Source organism: Oryctolagus cuniculus, chromosome 7 (genome assembly GCF_964237555.1).
Source record: "Oryctolagus cuniculus chromosome 7, mOryCun1.1, whole genome shotgun sequence".
NCBI lineage: Eukaryota > Metazoa > Chordata > Mammalia > Lagomorpha > Leporidae > Oryctolagus > Oryctolagus cuniculus.
The window spans coordinates 18,421,143-18,439,987 of record NC_091438.1 but is presented as its reverse complement, the minus strand read 5'-3'; the positions used below and the strand labels follow the sequence as shown (position 1 = coordinate 18,439,987).

Genomic DNA, 18,845 nt, shown 5'->3' with positions numbered 1-18,845 from the left:
AAAAAAAAAAAAAACTAAATGAACGATCTCTGCGAGTGAGATCCCAGTAGAAAGAATGGGCCATCAAAGAAGGAGGTACCTTTCTCTGAAGGGAGGAGAGAACTTCTATTTTGACTATGAGCTTGTCTAAATAAGATCGAAGTTGGCAAACTCAGAAGGCTTCCATGGCCTTGGCAACTCATGACTAGAGCCTAGGGAGATTATGACGCCATAAATAAGAGTGTCAATTTGCTAAGTCAACAACAGGAGTCACTGTGCACTTACTCCTCATGTAGGATCTCTGTGCTTAATGTGTTGTTCCATGTGAATTAATGCTATAGCTACTACTGAAACAGTATTTTACACTTTATGTTCTGTGTGGGTGCAAACTGATGAAATCTTTACTTAATATGCACTAAATCGATCTTCTGTATGTAAAGACAATTGAAAATAAATCTTGATCTGAATGGGATGGAGGAAACTATTTCTTAACTTTGCTTCACCTCATTAGGACCTAATAAATTTCATATCCCCCAGCTTGGATGGTAAGGGAGATTACCCTACCACTTCCTACTTCAGGCGATCATATATATTCTCATCTCTGTTTCCTTTAGGAAGATAGTGTTAGGGGAGCCATAGTTAAATGATGGGACCCGGGAGTAGATCTGAGGCTGTTCATCATTGCACTGACATGCCTTCTCTGAACACCCTAGAAACTGCTGGGCATCTGGGTCCAAGGGTGTCAGAAAATAAAGGACTTGGGTCACAAGACTGAATGCAGTTGGCTTTCTGTGGCCTATCACCTCTGTGCTTATTCAATAAAGACACAGGTGGTAATCTGCCTTGCATCTCTAGTTCGGAGCTTCTCCCACTAAGCCCTAGGCTCCATCTTGGCGTGTTTACCCCAGCATGCTGGGAACTGTAAAAAAAAAAAAAAAAGCTCAGAGTTTTGTGTGGCTTGAGCTGGTAGCCAGGTTTAGGAGGCAATCGTGGGCCAGGAGAACCCAGAAGAGATGATTCCTTTTCCTTTTTCCTCTGCTGTGCCAGAATATGTGAGCTGACCAAAGCCCAGCAAAGGGGATTGTATCTGATGAGGGCACTAGAATTTTTGTAGTGGGTATGCCCAGGAACCAGAACTTGGGAGAGAGGGGTTGAAGTCAAGAGGTGTGAAGCACTTTCTGGTTGTTAACACTGCTATGGGCTTTTCAGATTTATCTCAAATGTTTGCTTTTGCTCTTCCACTTATGCAATGGCAATTAACACTCCTTGAGTTTGTATTGTTTTGCTTCTTTGATATTGTAGCTTAATTTTATGTATAGATTAAATACCTATAAATAAGTGAACAAATGAAATACCGCAGCTGGTGGTACAGTGGCAATCACTGATCTAGGCTACATTTAGAAGGAGAAGACATCCTTCCTTCTGTTTCTTGCTAATTCAATGAGATGAGTGTTTGAGGAAGCAGCATTTGGAGCCATATCCTATTGGGTCCTCATTTTGTCCACTTACCACCCAGAGCGAGTCTTCCTGATCAACATTGGGCTTCAGAGAAAGGTTATTTGATTTCCCCACATTTCTTTTTCCTCAATTATTTTTGAATGCTATTTGTGTAACCTACTACCCAGCAGGGTAAAAAGTAAATACCCTGTGTTGTGAATACTTAGAGATACTAAAGGAAAAAAAAAACTTATGGAATACTGCAAAGCAGTGTTAAGAGGGAAGTTCATAGCAATTAGTGCCCACATCAAGAAACTGGAAAATCATCCAATAAATGAGCTGTCAATGCATCTCAAGGACCTAGAAAAACAACAAACCAAACCCCAAATTAGTAGGGTGAAAGAAATAATTAAAATTAAGAAAGAATAAACAAAATTGAAACCAAAAGCAATACAAAAGATCAATGAAAGGAAGAGCTGTTTTTTGAAAATATAAACAAAATTGACACAACTTTGGCCCAACTAAACAAAAAAAAAGACCCAAATTGACAAAATCAGAGAAGAAAAATGAAACACATATCACAGAAATAAAAAGAACACATACTCTTATCTAAATTGAGTCATGGATACATAGAATACCTAAACAAACCAATAACCAAGACAGAAACTGAATCAGTAATAAAGATCCTCCCAAGAACAAAATCCCAGGTCTCGATGGCTTCACTGTTGAATTCTATCAGACATTTATAGAAGAACTAATTCCAATTCTTCTCAAGCTATTCAAGGATGCCCACTCTGACTATTGATATTTAATACAGTCCTGGAAGTTTTAGCCAGAATCATCAGACAAGAAAAAGAAATCAAAAGGATACAAATGGGGAAAGAATAAATCAAACTGTTCCTATTTGCTGCATATATGATTCTATAAACAGGGAACCCAAAATATTCTATGAAGAGACTATTGGAACTCATAAAAGAGTTTGGTAAAGTAGCAGGATATAAAATCAACACACAAAAATCATAGTCTTTGTATACACAGACAATGCCATATCTGAGAAAGAAATTTTAGGATCAATTCCATTCACAATAACTAAAAAATATTTAAATACCTTTCACATCGAAAGCCTCTATGGTGAAAATTACAAAACATTACAGAAAGAAATAGAAGATGACATAAAAAGTAGAAAAATCTTCATTGTTCCTGGTTTGGAGGAATCAACATCTTCAAAATGTACGTATTACTGAAAGTGATTTACAGATTCAATGCAATCCCAATCAAAATGCCAACAACATTCTTCTAAGATATGGGAAAAAATGATGCTCAAATTCATATAGGATGCACAAGAGACTCTGGATAGTTAAAGAAGTTTTAAACAATAAAAATAAAGCTAGAGACATCACAAATCAAGACCTCAAGTATACTACAGGGCAGTTATAATCAAAGCAGCCTTGTACTGGCACAAAAACAGATGTGTAGACCAATGGAACAGAATAGAAAATCCAGAAATTAATCCATGAATCTACAACCAACTTACTTTTGACAAAGGAACAAATATCAACCCCTGGGCCCAAGACAGTCTCTTCAAGAAATGGTGCTGAGAAAACTGGATCTCTACATTCAAGAGTATGAAACAAGACCTCTACCTTACACTTAACACAAAAATCCACTTGAAGTGGATCAAAGACCTAACTCTATGATGTGATACCATCAAATTACCAGAGAACATTGAAACCCTACAAGACATTGGCACAGGGAAAAACTTCTTGGAAAAGACCCCAGAAGCACAAAGCCCAAATTAACAAATGGGATTACGTAAAACTGAAGAGCTCCTATACTGCAAAAGACACACTGAGCGAAGTAAAGAGACAACCAATAGAATGGGAGAAAATATTTGCAAATTATGTCAAAGCATTAACTTACATAATCTATAAAGAACTCAGGAGCCAGCCCCGTGGCTCACTAGGCTAATCCTCTGCTTTGCAGTGCCAGCACACCGGGTTCTAGTTCCGGTCGGGGCACCGGATTCTGTCCCGGTTGCCCCTCTTCCAGGTCAGCTCTCTGCTGTGACCAGGGAGTGCAGTGGAGGATGGCCCAAGTGCTTGGGCCCTGCACTTCATGGGAGACCAGGAGAAGCACCTGGCTCCTGCCATCAGATCAGCGCAGCGCGCCTGCCGCGGCAGCCATTGGAGGGTGAACCAACGGAAAAGGAAGACCTTTGTCTCTGTCTCTCTCTCTCACTGTCCACTCTGCCTTTAAAAAAAAACCCTCAAGAAACTCAACAACCACAAAACAAACAACCTGGTCTAGAAATGGGCAGGGCAAAGGACCTGAACAGACATTTCTCAAAAGTGGAAATTCAAATGGCCAAGAGACACAAGAAAAAAATACTTAGGACCTCTAACTATCAGGGAAATTCAAATAAAATGTATTAAATGATTAAATGTTTAAATGCAAATCAAAACAACAATGAGGTTTAACCTCACCCCAGTTAGAATGGTTCTCATACAGAAATCAACAAACAAAATGCTAGCAAGTGTGAGGGGAGAAGGGTATCTTAGTAAACTGGTACAGTCACTGTGGAAGACAGTATGGAGATAGCTCAGAAAGCTGAATATAGACCTATCATATTCATAGCTGAATATGACCCAGCCATCCCACTCCTGAGAATTTATCCAAAGGAAATAAAACCAATATATGAATGAGTTATCTGAATCTTCATGGTCATTTCAGTTCAATTTACAACAGCTAAGATATGGTATCAATGCAGATGCACATAAACTGAAGACTGGATAAAGAAATTATGGTATATATACACTACTATGGAATACTACACATCAGTAAAAATGAAATCCTTTCTCTGCAATAAAATGGATGCACAACAGTAGACTGGATAAAGAAATTATGGGACATGTACTCTATAGAATACTATACAGCAGTGAAAAAAACATGAAATCCGGTCATTTGCAGTAAAATGGAGGAATCTGGAACACATCATGCTGAGTGAAATAAGCCAGTCCCAAAGGGACAAATATCATATGTTCTCCCTGATCAGTGACAACTAACTGAGCACAAAAAAGAAACCTGTTGAAGTGAAATGGACACTATGAGAATCAGTGACTTGATCAGCCCTTGTCCTGACTGTTGACATACAACTTAATACTTTATCCCTTTTAGTATTTTTTTGTTCTACTTAATACTATTGGTTGAACTCTGTAATTAACACACAATTGTTCTTAGGTGTTTAAATTGAACTGAAAAGTGATTCCTGTTAACTATAAGAGTGGGAATAAGAGACAGAGGAGATGTACAATTTGGGACATGCTCAAGCTGACTTGCCCCAGATGGTGGAGTTAGAAATGTGCCAGGGGATTCCAATTCAGTCCCATCAAGGTGGCATGTACCAATGCCATCTCACTAGTCCAAGTGATCAATTTCAGTTCACAATTGATCACACTGATATGTCTAAGAGTCAAAGGGATCACATAAACAAGACTAGTGTCGGCAAATACTAACTGATAGAATTAAAAAGGGAGAGAACATGGGAAGGAAGTGGTATACACAGCAGACTCATAGAATGGCAGATGTCCTAAACAGCACTCTGGCCTCAGAATCAGCCCTTAAGGCATTCAGATCTGGCTGAAGAGCCCATGAGAGTATTTTAGGCATGGAAAGCCAAGACACTCTGGAAAAAAAAAAAACAAAAAACTAAATGAACGATCTCTGCGAGTGAGATCCCAGTAGAAAGAATGGGCCATCAAAGAAGGAGGTACCTTTCTCTGAAGGGAGGAGAGAACTTCCATTTTGACTATGAGCTTGTCTAAATAAGATCGAAGTCGGCAAACTCAGAAGGCTTCCATGGCCTTGGCAACTCATGACTAGAGTCTAGGGAGATTATGACGCCATAAATAAGAGTGTCAATTTGCTAAGTCAACAACAGGAGTCACTGTGCACTTACTCCTCATGTAGGATCTCTGTGCTTAATGTGTTGTTCCATGTGAATTAATGCTATAGCTACTACTGAAACAGTATTTTATACTTTATGTTCTGTGTGGGTGCAAACTGATGAAATCTTTACTTAATATGCACTAAATCGATCTTCTGTATGTAAAGACAATTGAAAATGAATCTTGATCTGAATGGAATGGGAGAGGGAGTGGGAGATGTAGGATTGCGGGTGGGAGGGAAGTTATGGGGGGCAAAAAGCCATTGTAATCCATTAAATGTACTTTGGAAATTTATATTTACTAAATGAAAGTTTAAAAAAAAAAAGAAAAAAGAAAGTGGATGCAAATGAAACCCATTGGTGAAATCAGCCACTCACAGAAAGACAAATATCATGTGGTCTCTCTGATATGTAGTAAATAATAGAGTAATTAAAATGTAATCTATAAGGGGACTGGTGTTGTGGTGTAGCAGTAAAGCCAAGGCCTGCAGTACTATCATCCTAAATGGGTGCCAGTTTGAGTCCCAACTGCTCCACTTCTGATCTGTCTCTCTGCTATGGCCTGGGAAAGCGTAGAAGATGGTGGAAGTCCTTGGGCCCCTGGACCTGCGTGGGAGATCTGGAGGAAGCTCCTGGCTCCTGGCTTTAGATAACACAGTTTTGACCAATGCGGCCATCTGGAGAGTCAACCATTGGGTGGAAGACCTCTCTCTCTACCTCTCTACCTTTGCCTCTCTGTAACTCTGCCTTTCAAAAAATAAATTAATGTTTTTAAAAAGTATAATCTATAGGAGTTAAACTGACACCTTGAGATGCAATGATTCTGAACAGCCCTTACCTTGACTATAGAGGAATAATGTTCTTGTTTGGTTGGTTCTTTTCTCCTTTTTTCTTCATGCTCATCAGTGAACTCTCTTCCTAGTGTGGGGTTAATCTTATAAGTATAAAAATTAACTGAAAATTGATCTCTGTAAAAAATAAGGAGGGGAAAGGAAAGGGAGGAGGAAGAAAGTGTGGGAGGGAGGTGGGGGGAAGAATCACTATGTTCCCAAATCTAAATCTACTAAATGCATGAAGTTCCATTCTTTTTTTTTTTTTTTTTTTTTTTGACAGGCAGAGTGGACAGTGAGAGAGAGAGAGAAAGGTCTTCCTTTTCTGTTTGTTCACCCCACAGTGGCTGCTGCGGCCGGCGCACCATGCTGATCCAAAGCCAGGAACCAGGTGCTTCTCCTGGTCTCCCATGGGGTGCAGGGCCCAAGGACTTGGGCCATCCTGCACTGCACTCCCGGGCCACAGCAGAGAGCTCAACTGGAAGAGGAGCAACCAGGACAGAATCCAGTGCCCTGGCTGGTACTAGAACCCGGTGTGCCGGCACCACAGGTGCAGGATTAGCCTAGTGAGCCACGGCACCAGCCTGAAGTTGTATTATTTAAACAAAATAAAACAAACCAAAAATTTTTAACTTCATAAATTAAATAAGATACCATCAAGACTATACTTTCAGGGATCATTTCTATAGTTTGCTACTAAATAAGATACCATCAAAATATCATCCATTTCTTTTTAATAAACAGATTTGTTTTTTAACCATCTTTTTAAAAATTTATTAGCAACAATTATACATATTTATGTGCTACAGAGAAATATTTAAGTTCATGTATACAATTTGTACTGATCAAAACAGGGTCATCAACACTTCCCCTTCTCTAACATTACTTTATGATTAGAGGCATGGAGCTTCCTCCTTCTGTTTGTTCTTACAATATCTAGTAGATAATTGTTAGCTGTAGTCTCTCCACTATGCTGTGCAACACTAGGTTATTATTCCTTTGCTCTAAGTCTGATTTGGTAACCACTATCCAGACTCCCTCTGCCCACCCTCCATACCTTCTTCATAGCCTCTAGAAATCACCATTCTGTGTTCAGATTGATGTATTTTTGGTTGGTTGGCTGGATTTTTTTGTTTTGGCTTCTACATATGAAGGAGAACATGAGGTATTTGTATTCTGTGTGTAGTTTATTTCACTTAACATGATATGCCACCTGTCTCTTAAACTCAAAAAGTATATCCATCAATAATGGTAATTCTACATACTCTGCATTTATAAGAAAGACATAGATTTCTAGAACTATATCCAACACCTTCTATATCAAGAACTACCATGTATAAAGTTAAAAATAATAAGTCTAGGGGCCAGTGCTGTGACATAGCAGGTAAAGTCATCACCTGCAGTGTCAGCATCACATGTGGATGCCAGTTTGAGTCCCTGCTGCTACACTTCCAATCCAGTTCCCTGCTAATGTGCCTGGGAAAGCAGTGGAAGATGGCCCAAGTTTTTGGGCCCCTGCACCCATGTGAAGACCCAGAAGAAGCTCCCAGCTCCTTACTCCTGGCTACTGGCTCCCAGCTCCTGGCTTTGGATCAGCCCAGCTCCAGCCATTGCTGCCATTTGATGAGTGAACCAGCAGATGGATGTTCTCTTCCTCTCCCTCTCTCTTTGTAACCCTGCCTTTCAAATATATAAGTAAAGCTTTTAAAAAAAAATGACTCCAGGAATGGGTGTTTGGCCTACCCAATAAGATGCCAAAAAATTGTATCAGAATACTTGAATTTGATTACCAGCTTTGATTCCTGCATCCAGCTTTATGCTAGTGCAGACCTGGGAGGCATAGGTGATGACCCAAGTGATCAGATTTCTACCACCCATGTAGAGGACCTGAACTGAGTTCCTGTCTCTCAGCTTTGGTCCCAGCCTTGCAGCTATTTCAGGCACTTGGGGAGTGAACAGTAGATGGCTGCATTATCACTCTATCTCTTGGCTCCTCAAATAATAATAATGAGTCTAAGACACCAGTGGAATCATAGCAATGCTTACTACTTGTTTACTGTTTTAAATATATGAATTGTTAATAGACATAAATTTATTTATGTCTACTCTCTAAGGAGGCTGAAAACCACATATTTGCTATTTCAACCTCTGCTTTGGTATGGGTGTAAGCGCTTAACCTGCATTTAGTGACCAGATGCTTCTGTTCCAGACCTTGGGCGTGAGCACTGGTGTGACAGAGAAGCAGGAGCAGGACTGATCCCCTCTGGCAGCCCAGGTAGAAATGATGTCTCCACCAGAGCAAGGGCGATGCAAGATGCAAGTGTAGCCTTTGGTACTCCTCAGAGGAAGCCGTGGAGACCTCCTAATCCTCTCATGGCCTGGTTTTCCTGTGTGACCTCCCTCCTTCTTACCCATTTGCAGGGTCCAGTTCTGTAGTTCTCTAGGGATTCTGCAAATACCAGCTAGGCTTTTCAGAAATTAGTTTCTTTGCCTAAATTCACTATATTGATTTATTTGGTTATAATTATGAACCACAGGGCAGAAATATGCTTGTATCTAATTAATAGCTATATAGCACAGGCTTAGTTTTATCTACCAGGAGTGTTGGACTTCTATCATGCCAATTGCACTCTAGTCCTTTTGGGAAATGGCACTTGCATTGCAGAGTGGAAAGGTTTAGGAACCAATGCATTAAATTGTTCATTGATTGCTGTCATGTTCATGAGATTTTGTGTATACCTTCACACTCTGCAGTAAAGCCTTGCCTATGACCTTAAAGTTATGTACTTTGCTGTCTCTACTATAATTTTTAATGGGCTTCTAAGGGCCCCATCCTGATGATCTCTTAATGTAAACAATAGTAGCTAAGGAGAAATTACAAGGTTTAATTTTATATATCAACACTCTCATTTTCTTCCTGCTTTCTTGAGGAAAATTTATCCTGTATTAATGCTGTGAATTAAATGGCTCTCATATGAAAAGAGTTTCTATGACTTTATACCAAGGTTTTTCATTTTCAGGATACTGAAAAAATAGATTTTCTGCAGAGCTTTTGGGTAGTTATGGCAATTTGAGGGATCAAGAAGAGCGGTCATTTTTTTATGGTAAAGCAGCTAAGATTCTACTGTATTCCCATCACTGAAGGGTGGAAGAAAGCAGGAGGATGATGCCATCAGCACTGTGTGAGGCCAGGACATTAGTCATGACTTTGACAGATCAGACATCATCAAATAAACTGATTGTCCAGGACTGCAACACCATCTACTTTCTAAATTTAAAAATGTGATAGGCTCTCAGTGTTTGCTCAGACAAGCATTTGAAGAATCTTCACATTCCTTCTTATACACACCCAGGATACTGACAGACGTGAAGTGGATACATTAACTAAAGGCAAAACAACTTTATCTTTTCTGTGAGTAAACTTTGTGAAGTCAAGTCTGATGGAAGTCACTGCATTTCACAAACAACCGCCTCTTCTTACATTAACATTCAAATTCAGTCTCATGTGATCTGAAGATTGTATTCACACACACACACACCAAGGAAAGAAAGTTTCCAAACAAAAGTTGAAGCTGATCATCTGTTGTTGTTGTTGTTTTTTTTTTTTTTTTCCTTATGGCTTCTTTCAGGGTGTGAAATACTCTGATTCCATTCAGCCATGTGCCAAGTGAAATAAAAGACAGCATCTGCCCTCTGGCAGATTCCAAAGCTTGCTCCCCCCTTTCCCCAGGCCCCATTCTACTGGGGTTGGTGAGGAATTTAAAACCAGGCACTTCCAGTCACCAGGAGCAGCTGGCCCTGCAGTGGTGCAGACCAGCCCATGGAGGCCAGCTCCTGAACCAGCCTGCAGGGCCCCTGGTCTCTTGTGCCCCAGGGGGAAGGGGTTGTGGACCCAGGGCCCAGACCCAGGCCTGCCTGAGTGGAGGCCCTGACTGCCCCTGGAGAAACCAGAGAGTGAAAGGGACCTTGTGGTGGGCAGGTCACAGTCCACCACCCCCACCCATGCAGCCCTGACTCCACCCTGTCCCCCACCCTGTGCCTGGCAGCATCTGGCCCACACCCAGGACCTGAGGGGAGGGGGCCAGCTTGGGGGGCCAGGTGTCCCTGTGCCCACAGCAGAGACAGGATGTGCCTGATGTTCTCGCATGGTGGTGGCCCTTGTGTCCTGACCTGGGGGAGGGGTCCAGGGCCCATGCCCCTCCGGTTCCCCAGGGCTGAGCACCAGGCCGCCGCCCTGATCCTGCCCAGACAGAGTGGACCCCCCCTTCCCAGGGTTTCTGTGTTCTGACTTCCACGGAGGCTCAGGGATGCTGCCTGATGTCCCTGCAAAGGGTCCAGGATGCCCAGGGCATGGTCATGACACAGGGTAGACACAGCACACAGCCAAGGCCACCCAGGCCTCATTGTGTGGTCATGGCTGGACCCCAGCCCCAGCCCCAGCCCCTGCCCCTTCCCGCAGGCTGCCATCATGGGGGAGGTGGCAGAGAGAGCGGCTTCTCTTGCATGCATTCCCTGCGCCTGGACCCCATGGCTCTGGGTGAGGTGTCCAGGCTCAGGGTCCCAGGCCCTGACTCGGGCACTGTGTAATGAGCAGCAGGTGAGGCTCCAGCTCTGGCTGCAGCTGCCACATGTGGCCCAGGGCTCTGGTGTTCCATTGAAGAGCCTGGCCCCTTGCCCCATGCGCCTGCCACGGGGTCTCCCCACCTGGCAATGAGGGCTCTGGCCCTGAGTTGGGCAGACACAGCCAGGGCAGCTTGGCAGGGATCCAGGGGCAGGGGCTGTGTGGGTGCAGAGATGTCCCTGAACCACTTGGTAACAGACTTGATTAATTCTGTGCCTGGAGGTTTTTTTTTTTTTTCTTTTCCCAAAGAATCAGAGAAAATAAAATATTTTTCTAATGAAATAAATCTATGGTGCAGGCTAATGGATGCCGTCCGTCTCAGTAGAGGGGAAATGTGTTCCAAGGCACAAACACAGGGTAAATGGAACAGGTGGTTGAGTATGACTGGAAGATAGGTGGACATGGAACAATGACGAGATAGAGGCTGAGAAGTAGGATGATGGAAGACCTTCAAAGACATGCCAAGAAGTTTGAGTTTTATCCTGTAGTCCACGAAGCACTGATGAATCAGATGTGCAGTGATCAAACTTGTATTCAACATAAACCCTAAGTCCTGTCAGGATGTGGATTGAGAAAGAAGCTGGGTCAGACTGCTGACAGAGGCTTCACCAGTAGGGCTGCGAGGATCTCAGGAAGATCTGATGGAGTTCTAGGGTGAGGTGAAGCGAGCCACAGGGTGGCATTCCTCCTTGTACGGGGTGTCCTTCTGCCACCTGTGCTTGTCCTAGAGTGCCCACTGCAAAACCCACCTTCCATCTGCCCTTCACTTCCTGTCTCTACATTTTTACTTAGCAACTCCAATCTTCCTTAAACATTGGAGTAAGTAACCTGACATTGAGTGATGTCACAGGTTCATTTACAGAGGACCTCCTTCATTCTAAATTGGGAGGATTTCAGGCAGGGTTACTTCATTCAAAGTACACTTTTTCGCTGGGTAATGGTGTCATTTACACCTGCTCTGCCCACTTATAAAACAAGCTTTGTATTGCAAACAAGTGAGGTTTTCTTGCTGCCATTCCCCAAGTCTCTGTATCAGTCTCTTTGTTTGCAAAAACCAAAACAACTCTGTCTCACTTAATAAAAAGTTGAGAGTGGGCAGGATGGATCTCACAGTCAAAGGTGAAGCTGAACCATGAGGCTGGGATAGTTGGTGGCTGCAGTGGTCTTTGTGTCAGGAATGGATCGATCCCTCTGAGACACTGAGCTAGAGGTGACTTGGCCCACAATTTAGATTCCTGAGGGAAAGGACTTGGTGGTCATGGTTTGCTAGACATGCCATCCTTTGGTGAGGGCAGGATGAGGAGGAGGGCACCTATGGTTCAAATACTACAGATCCACTTACAGTGAGGACAAGAAAGCAAAGTTTTTCACTAGAAGAATGGGCAAGCACAGCAGAGATCCACTATGACATCACAAACTGGGAGCACTGGGATGCTGTAAGTCTTATTCCTTGGAACTTGGGGCTGAGGAGTCTAATACGGTTTCTTATCCTGGTGTGCATTCTCAACTCTATGGAAACCATTTCTCCATTTTTCATTAAACCAATGAGGTCATTTCAGTCTTAGATCCTTGGCCTGCTGAAGTCTAAATAGAAATACCAGTGTTGCATGCTGCCTACTTCCAATCGGTTCCCAGCAGTGGGAAGGCTCCTCTTCAAGGAGTAAGGCTGTGAAGGAAATCTTCATGAAACTGGTGGAAAGATACAGGTTTCCAATCTTCCTTGCAGTAGAATCCTATTCCAGATATTAGCTTTGTTTCATTTTAGGGATTTCTACTTTTCTTCCCTTTTCAAGACCAAGAATGTATACTCACAAGCGTATTTAAAAACACAGCTTTTCCATCTGATAAGATACAATGTTGACTAAAGAGTTAATGGCAGTAGAAACTGCTTAGTCCATGCGGTTGTTAAGTGGGGCAACTGCCCCTAGTGCATTGGCAGTGACCCTCTAACAGAGCTCCTCATGGTCTCCTGAAGGCCAGGGTCCCTGGCTTGCAGAGCCCTGGCAGTAGCCGTCGCTTGCCTTTTTACAGCAACAGCAGATGCTTGACACCAGTTGCTGGTTGCCACTATAAGCTTCTATCGAGTGAAGATGGTAAGATGCTTCCTGGCACGGTTTGGGTTTAATTGTGGAATTTTGTCTCCTTCATTTGAGATAGGCAGAATCCTGGGCTTTGGTTTGCAAAGTGAATTTCAAGGATGAATCGACGATGTGCCTTGGATTTCTAAGTTTTCTTTTTGCATATATGTGACTCAAACTGAAATTATAGACTTCTATCATTTCCCTTGAGTGACTGTTGACCTTCTAACAAATAGGGAAAATTAACGAAGTGGCGTGAGAGGGTCAGTGTCAGCATTAGAAAACCATGTGGGAGGAAATGGAAAACCAGCATCCACGACTCATAAAAATTAATGGCAGGGTGTGGCCCAGAGCTGCCCAACTGATGAGAAGAAAGCTACATTGTGAATTGCTGTGGAATTAGCTGTTGTAGTAGAAGAAGCATAGGAGTAGAGAATTTGAGCTGTTACCATCAGAGGAGAAGATGCAGGGAAGGAGAGAGATGGTTAACCTAAGAGGCACAGGCTTTCTTTGATACAGACTTTTAATTTTCACCATGGAAAAACTTGTTCAGTCGCGATTGTAGGGATCAGGACAATAGCTTCTGGTGAAAACTAGAGCATTCAAACAAAAGGATAATTTACATTTCAGATACACTGATTAACAGGAACTCATTATAGACACTTGGGCAGAGAATCAGAACTGTACTCAGTTCTGAATGCTGAATACACTGAAATGAAATAAACCAAAGTGAAAAACAGAAAAAGTGAGGCCTGGGAAGATGAAGAGAGGTGCTTCTTCAACGTGTTATAGGTCAGTCCTGCTCCCATGCCAAGGTCTGACAGGAGCTTATCCTGCCAGAGGGCTCGGTGAGTGGACGCAACACAAACACTGGGTCAAGAATGCATTCTGCACATTGCTGATACGATTTCTTCAAGTACTATAGAGTCTTGGTTTATTTATCCTTTGAACATTTTTATGACACTCATTTTTGTAGCAAAACTTTCACTTTGTCTAAATTTTCAAATTTAGCAAAATGAAGTTTCATGCTACACTGTCTGAAATCTCTGCTGTATTCTATTATTTTCTTTCTCCTCTTTGTAGTTATGATTTGTAACTTCTCTGTTTTTCATGATTAGTTTGCCAGAGTTTTCCCTTAAAACTGAAGGGATTTGTAGCTGCTACCTCTGGTACTCCTTATTCCCAGCATACATTTGTGTACACTTATCCTTGTTTTTGCCTAGTGCACTTTTCTTGGATTTATTTTACTTTTAAATTCTTTAAGTATCTAATTTTCACTTTCTCCTATAGAAGCAATTTAGTGTTTTATTTTCCTTATTAACTTTTTTATATTTACTTTTGTAATAGTCTATTTATCATTCATTTCAATTTCCATTATGACTTCTTTGATTTGCCAAGTTTGGTAGTTTAAATATGTTTATTTATTCATCCTTGCTAATTATATTATTTAAATATTATGTATCCCTAACAATTTGTTTGCTTGATCTTTTTTTTAGATATTTATTTATTTGAAAGGCAGTGTGTGTGTGTGTGTGTGTGTGTGTGAGAGAGAGAGAGAGAGAGAGAGAGAGAGAGAGAGAAAGATTTTCCATCTGCTGGTTCACTTCCTAAATCGTGGCAAAGGCTGGAGCTGGGCAGATCTGAAGCCAGGAACCAGGAGCTTCTTCTGGGTCTCCCACACAGTTTTGGGGGCCCAAGCACTTGGGTCATCTTCTGCTGCTTTCCCAGGCCCATTAGCAGGGATCTGGATTGGAAGTAGAGCATCTAGGACTTGTATCCTCACCAATATGGGATGCTGGACCCACTACACAGTGCAGACCCTTATCTATTATTTCTTGTAAAAATATATTTCACTAACAATGAGTGTTGATTTTTGATTTTCTGTTTGTAATTGTCATGCTGGGTGTCATGCTGTCACCAGCCAGGTGAGAGCCTGGCAGGGGAAAGACAACAGGCGCTCATCTCCTTTTTGTTTCTCTCCCCCCCCCAAAGCTGGTAACCCACAGGGGCTGGGGTGATGGATGGCACTGTGGGCCTCGCTGGGTTGTGTATACAGCCCGGATCTGTTTGAACGAAGGAAGTTTATCAGCTGGACGGCCAGGAATCATCAATCATGCAGAAAAATAACCCAGCAAAATGAGTTTTCGTAACGCTGCTGGTGTAATTAGTGCCTGCCCCTTCCACTAAATGCGGTGATTTATATCAGTAATACTTAAGTATGCAAACAGTAAATAACATGCTAATGAACTGGGGGTCCCAGAGCCTTTCCTTCCACAGCTAATTCACATGTTAATTATCATTAGCGACCAGGGAAACAGGTTACAAACAGCCTCATTAGCAGTCAGGCCATTTTTATAAGAGGGAGAGGGAGATTGATGATGCTGGTGACACCTGTGAGGGGAGTGGCATCACCGAGGGGCCGGTGCCATGGCCCAGTGAGTGGCAGTCGAGGCCGTGGTCCCCACGGGCCCTGGGGTCCTGGGCCAGTTGAGAAGAGATGAGGAGCTGGCTTGGGCTGAGTGGGACCAGGGAGGGGCAGCTGCTCTCTGCTAGAGAGAACAGTTGAGGGGAGTGCCACTCAAGACTGCTGAGTGTCGGGGCTGCTCTGTGGCCTGGGCCCAGGGTAAGAAGCCCCTGTGGTGCCGGCATCCCATGTGGGCACTGGTTCAAGCCCCAGCTGCTCCACTTCCCATCCAGTTCTGTGCTGATGGCCTGGGAAGGCAGCGGAAGATAGTCCAAGTGCTTGGGGCCCTGCACCCTCGTGGGAGACCCAGATGGAGCTCCTGGCTCCTGGCTTCAGCCTGGCACAGCCCCGGCCATTGCAGCCATCTGGGGAGTGAACCAGCAAATGAAAGAGCTCCCTGCTCCCCACCTTCCCCTGTCATGGGGAGGGATTGTCTCGGCTCTGACGGTGGTGGGAGTGGGAATCGGCCAAGGAGTGTGTGTGGGTGTGGGTGTGGGTGTGGGTGTGGGTGTTGGATGGGAAGCACCCAGGAAGAGACCCCAGGCCCGGGATTCTGCACCTGCCCCTGGACCAGGCAGGCCCAAGGCAGGGTCCAAGCTGGGCTGCATCACAGAGCCCACATCCACTGCCTCAGAGCCCAGCCTATGCCCAGACTTTGCTGCTCGCAGGAGTTGGGCTCTCTGGGCTGTGTAGTCCCCCTCCCCCCGGCAGAACGGCCCTCCAGGGGTCCCATTTTTGCATGAGGGGGCCCAGGTACAATGAGCCCTGGCTGCCTTGCACAGGCCAGCTGCTTAGGACTCCTGCCCAGGGCCTCTATGTCTGCCCCCTGCTCCCTGCACACGCAAATGTGGCTACTCCCCTTCAGAGATCAGCCTGGCCACCACACCCCACCCCTGCCCATGTCACTGGCCTTGAACCAGCACAGCTGGCACAGGCCTGCTCAGCACCTGAAAGCCAATTCCCAAAGCAGGGCAGCCAGGCAGGAACCTGCAGCCCAGACACATGCGGCTCCCTCAAAGGCTCCCCAGCCCCACCAGGAGCACAGGTGCTGGGTGAGCTGTGGAGTGAGTCGGGGCAGGTGCTGGGTGAGCTGTGGAGTGGGGGGGCAGGTGCTGGGTGAGCTGTGGTGTGAGTGGGGGGCAGGAGCTGGGTGAGCTGTGGTGTGAGTGGGGGGTAGGAGCTGGGTGAGCTGTGGCGTGAGTAGGGGGCAGGATCTGGGTGAGCTGTGGAGTGAGTGGGGGCAGGAGCTGGGTGAGCTGTGGAGTGGGGGGGGCAGGTGCTGGGTGAGCTGTGGTGTGAGTGGGGGGCAGGAGCTGGGTGAGCTGTGGTATGAGTGGGGGGGCAGGTGCTGGGTGAGCTGTGGAGTTGGGGGGCAGGTGCTGGCTGAGCTGTGGTGAGAACAGGTGTAGGTGCTGGGGGAGCTGTTTTGTGAGTTTAGGCACAGGTGCTGGGTGAGCTGTGGTGTGAGTGGGGGGCAGGTGCTGGGTGAGCTGTGGAGTGAGTGGGGGGCAAGTGCTGGGTGAGCTGTGGTGTGAGTGGGGGGGCAGGAGCTGGGTGAGCTGTGGAGTGAGTGGGAGCAGGTGCTGGGTGAGCTGTGGAGTGAGTGGGGGGGCAGGAGCTGGGTGAGCTGTGGAGTGAGTGGGGGCAGGAGCTGGGTGAGCTGTGGTGTGAGTGGGGGGCAGGAGCTGGGTGAGCTGTGGTGTGGGAAGGGGGGCAGGTGCTGGGTGAGCTGTGGAGTGAGTGGGGGGCAGGAGCTGGGTGAGCTGTGGAGTGAGTGGGGGGCAGGAGCTGGGCGAGCTGTGGAGTGAGTGGGGGGCAGGAGCTGGGTGAGCTGTGGTGTGAGTGGGGGGCAGGTGCTGGGTGAGCTGTGGTGTGAGTGGGGGGCAGGAGCTGGGTGAGCTGTGGTGTGAGTGGGGGGCAGGAGCTGGGTGAGCTGTGGAGTGAGTGGGGGGCAGGAGCTGGGCGAGCTGTGGAGTGAGTGGGGGGCAGGTGCTGGGTGAGCTGTGGTGTGAGTGGGGGGCAGGAGCTGGGTGTGCTGTGGTGTGAGTGGGGGGCAGGAGCTGGGTGATCTATGGTGTGAGTGGGGGGCAGGAGCTGGGTGAGCTGTGGTGTGGGTAGGGGGGCAGGTGCTGGGTGAGCTGTGGTGTGGGTAGGGGGGCAGGTGCTGGGTGAGCTGTGGAGTGAGTGGGGGGCAGGAGCTGGGTGAGCTGTGGTATAGTTGGGGGGCAGGTGCTGGGTGTGCTGTGGTGTGAGTGGGGGGCAGGAGCTGGGTGATCTATGGTGTGAGTGGCGGACAGGTGCTGCGTGAGCTGTGGTGTGCACAGCCACAGGTGCTGGGTGAGCTGTGGAGTAAGTGGGGGGCAGGTACTGTGTGAACTGTGGTGTGACTGGGGGGCAGGAGCTGGGTGAGCTGTGCTGTGAGTGGGGGGCAGTAGCTGGGTGAGCTTTGGTGTGGGTAGGGGGGCAGGTACTGGGTGAGCTGTGGTGTGAGTGGGGGGCAGGTGCTGGGTGAGCTGTGGAGTGAGTTGTGGGGCAGGTGCTGGGTGGGCTGTGGTTTGAGTGCAGGGCAGGAGCTGGGTTTGCTGTGGAGTGAGTGCGGGGCAGGAGCTGGGTGATCTATGGTGTGAGTGGCAGGTAGCTGCTGGGTGAGCTGGGGTGTGCACAGCTACAGGTGCTGGGTGAGCTGTGGAGTAAGTGGGGGGCAGGTACTGAGTGAGCTGTGGTGTGAGTGGGGGGCAGGTGCTGGGTGAGCTGTGGAGTGAGTGGGGGCAGGATCTGGGTGAGCTGTGGAGTGAGTGGGGGCAGGATCTGGGTGAGCTGTGGTGTGAGTGGGGGCAGGTGCTGGGTGAGCCTGGTGTGAGTTGGGGGCAGGTGCTGGGTGAGCTGTGGTGTGAGTGGGGGGCAGGAGGTGGGTGAGCTGTGGTGTGAGTGGGGGGCAGGTGCTTGGTGAGTTGTGGAGTGAGTGGGGGCCAGGAGCTGGGTGAGCTGTGGAGTGAGTGGGGGGCAGGTGCTGGGTGAGCTATGGAGTGAGTAGGGGGCAGGAACTGGGCTGAGGAGGCACAAGAAGCTGGGTGAGGTAGGTGTCAGAAGTCAGAGGACCGGGGACCCCCACCCTGGCTCTTGTGACCTGAGCTGGTCCACCTGCCCGTTCTCAGCTTATGGTGCCCTTGCGGTTTGGCTTGCCAGGAGCCAGGAGCCTCTTCCAGGTCTCCCACACAGGTGCAGGGCCCCAAGGACTTGGACCATTCTCCATTGCTTTCCCAGGCCCTAGCAGAGAGCTGGATTGAAAGTAGAGCAGCTGGGACTCGAATCGGCACCCATATGGGATTCTGGTGCTGCAGGCGGAGACTTTACTGGCTACGCCCCAGCTCCAGCCCCTTGCTTTCATTTAAAAAAATTTTTTTATCTATTTATTTGAGAGACACACAGGGACAGACGACCGAGCCCCCAGTTCCCTCCCTAAGTGTCCCGAAGCTGGGAGCTGGGGGATGCA

General features: G+C 46.3%; 1 pseudogene; it reads left to right on the top strand.

The window, feature by feature from the left end:
- The first annotated feature begins 6,847 nt into the window (after window positions 1-6,847).
- Window positions 6,848-6,920, top strand: LOC138850750 (small nucleolar RNA U3; annotated as a pseudogene).
- The last annotated feature ends 11,925 nt before the right edge of the window (window positions 6,921-18,845 follow it).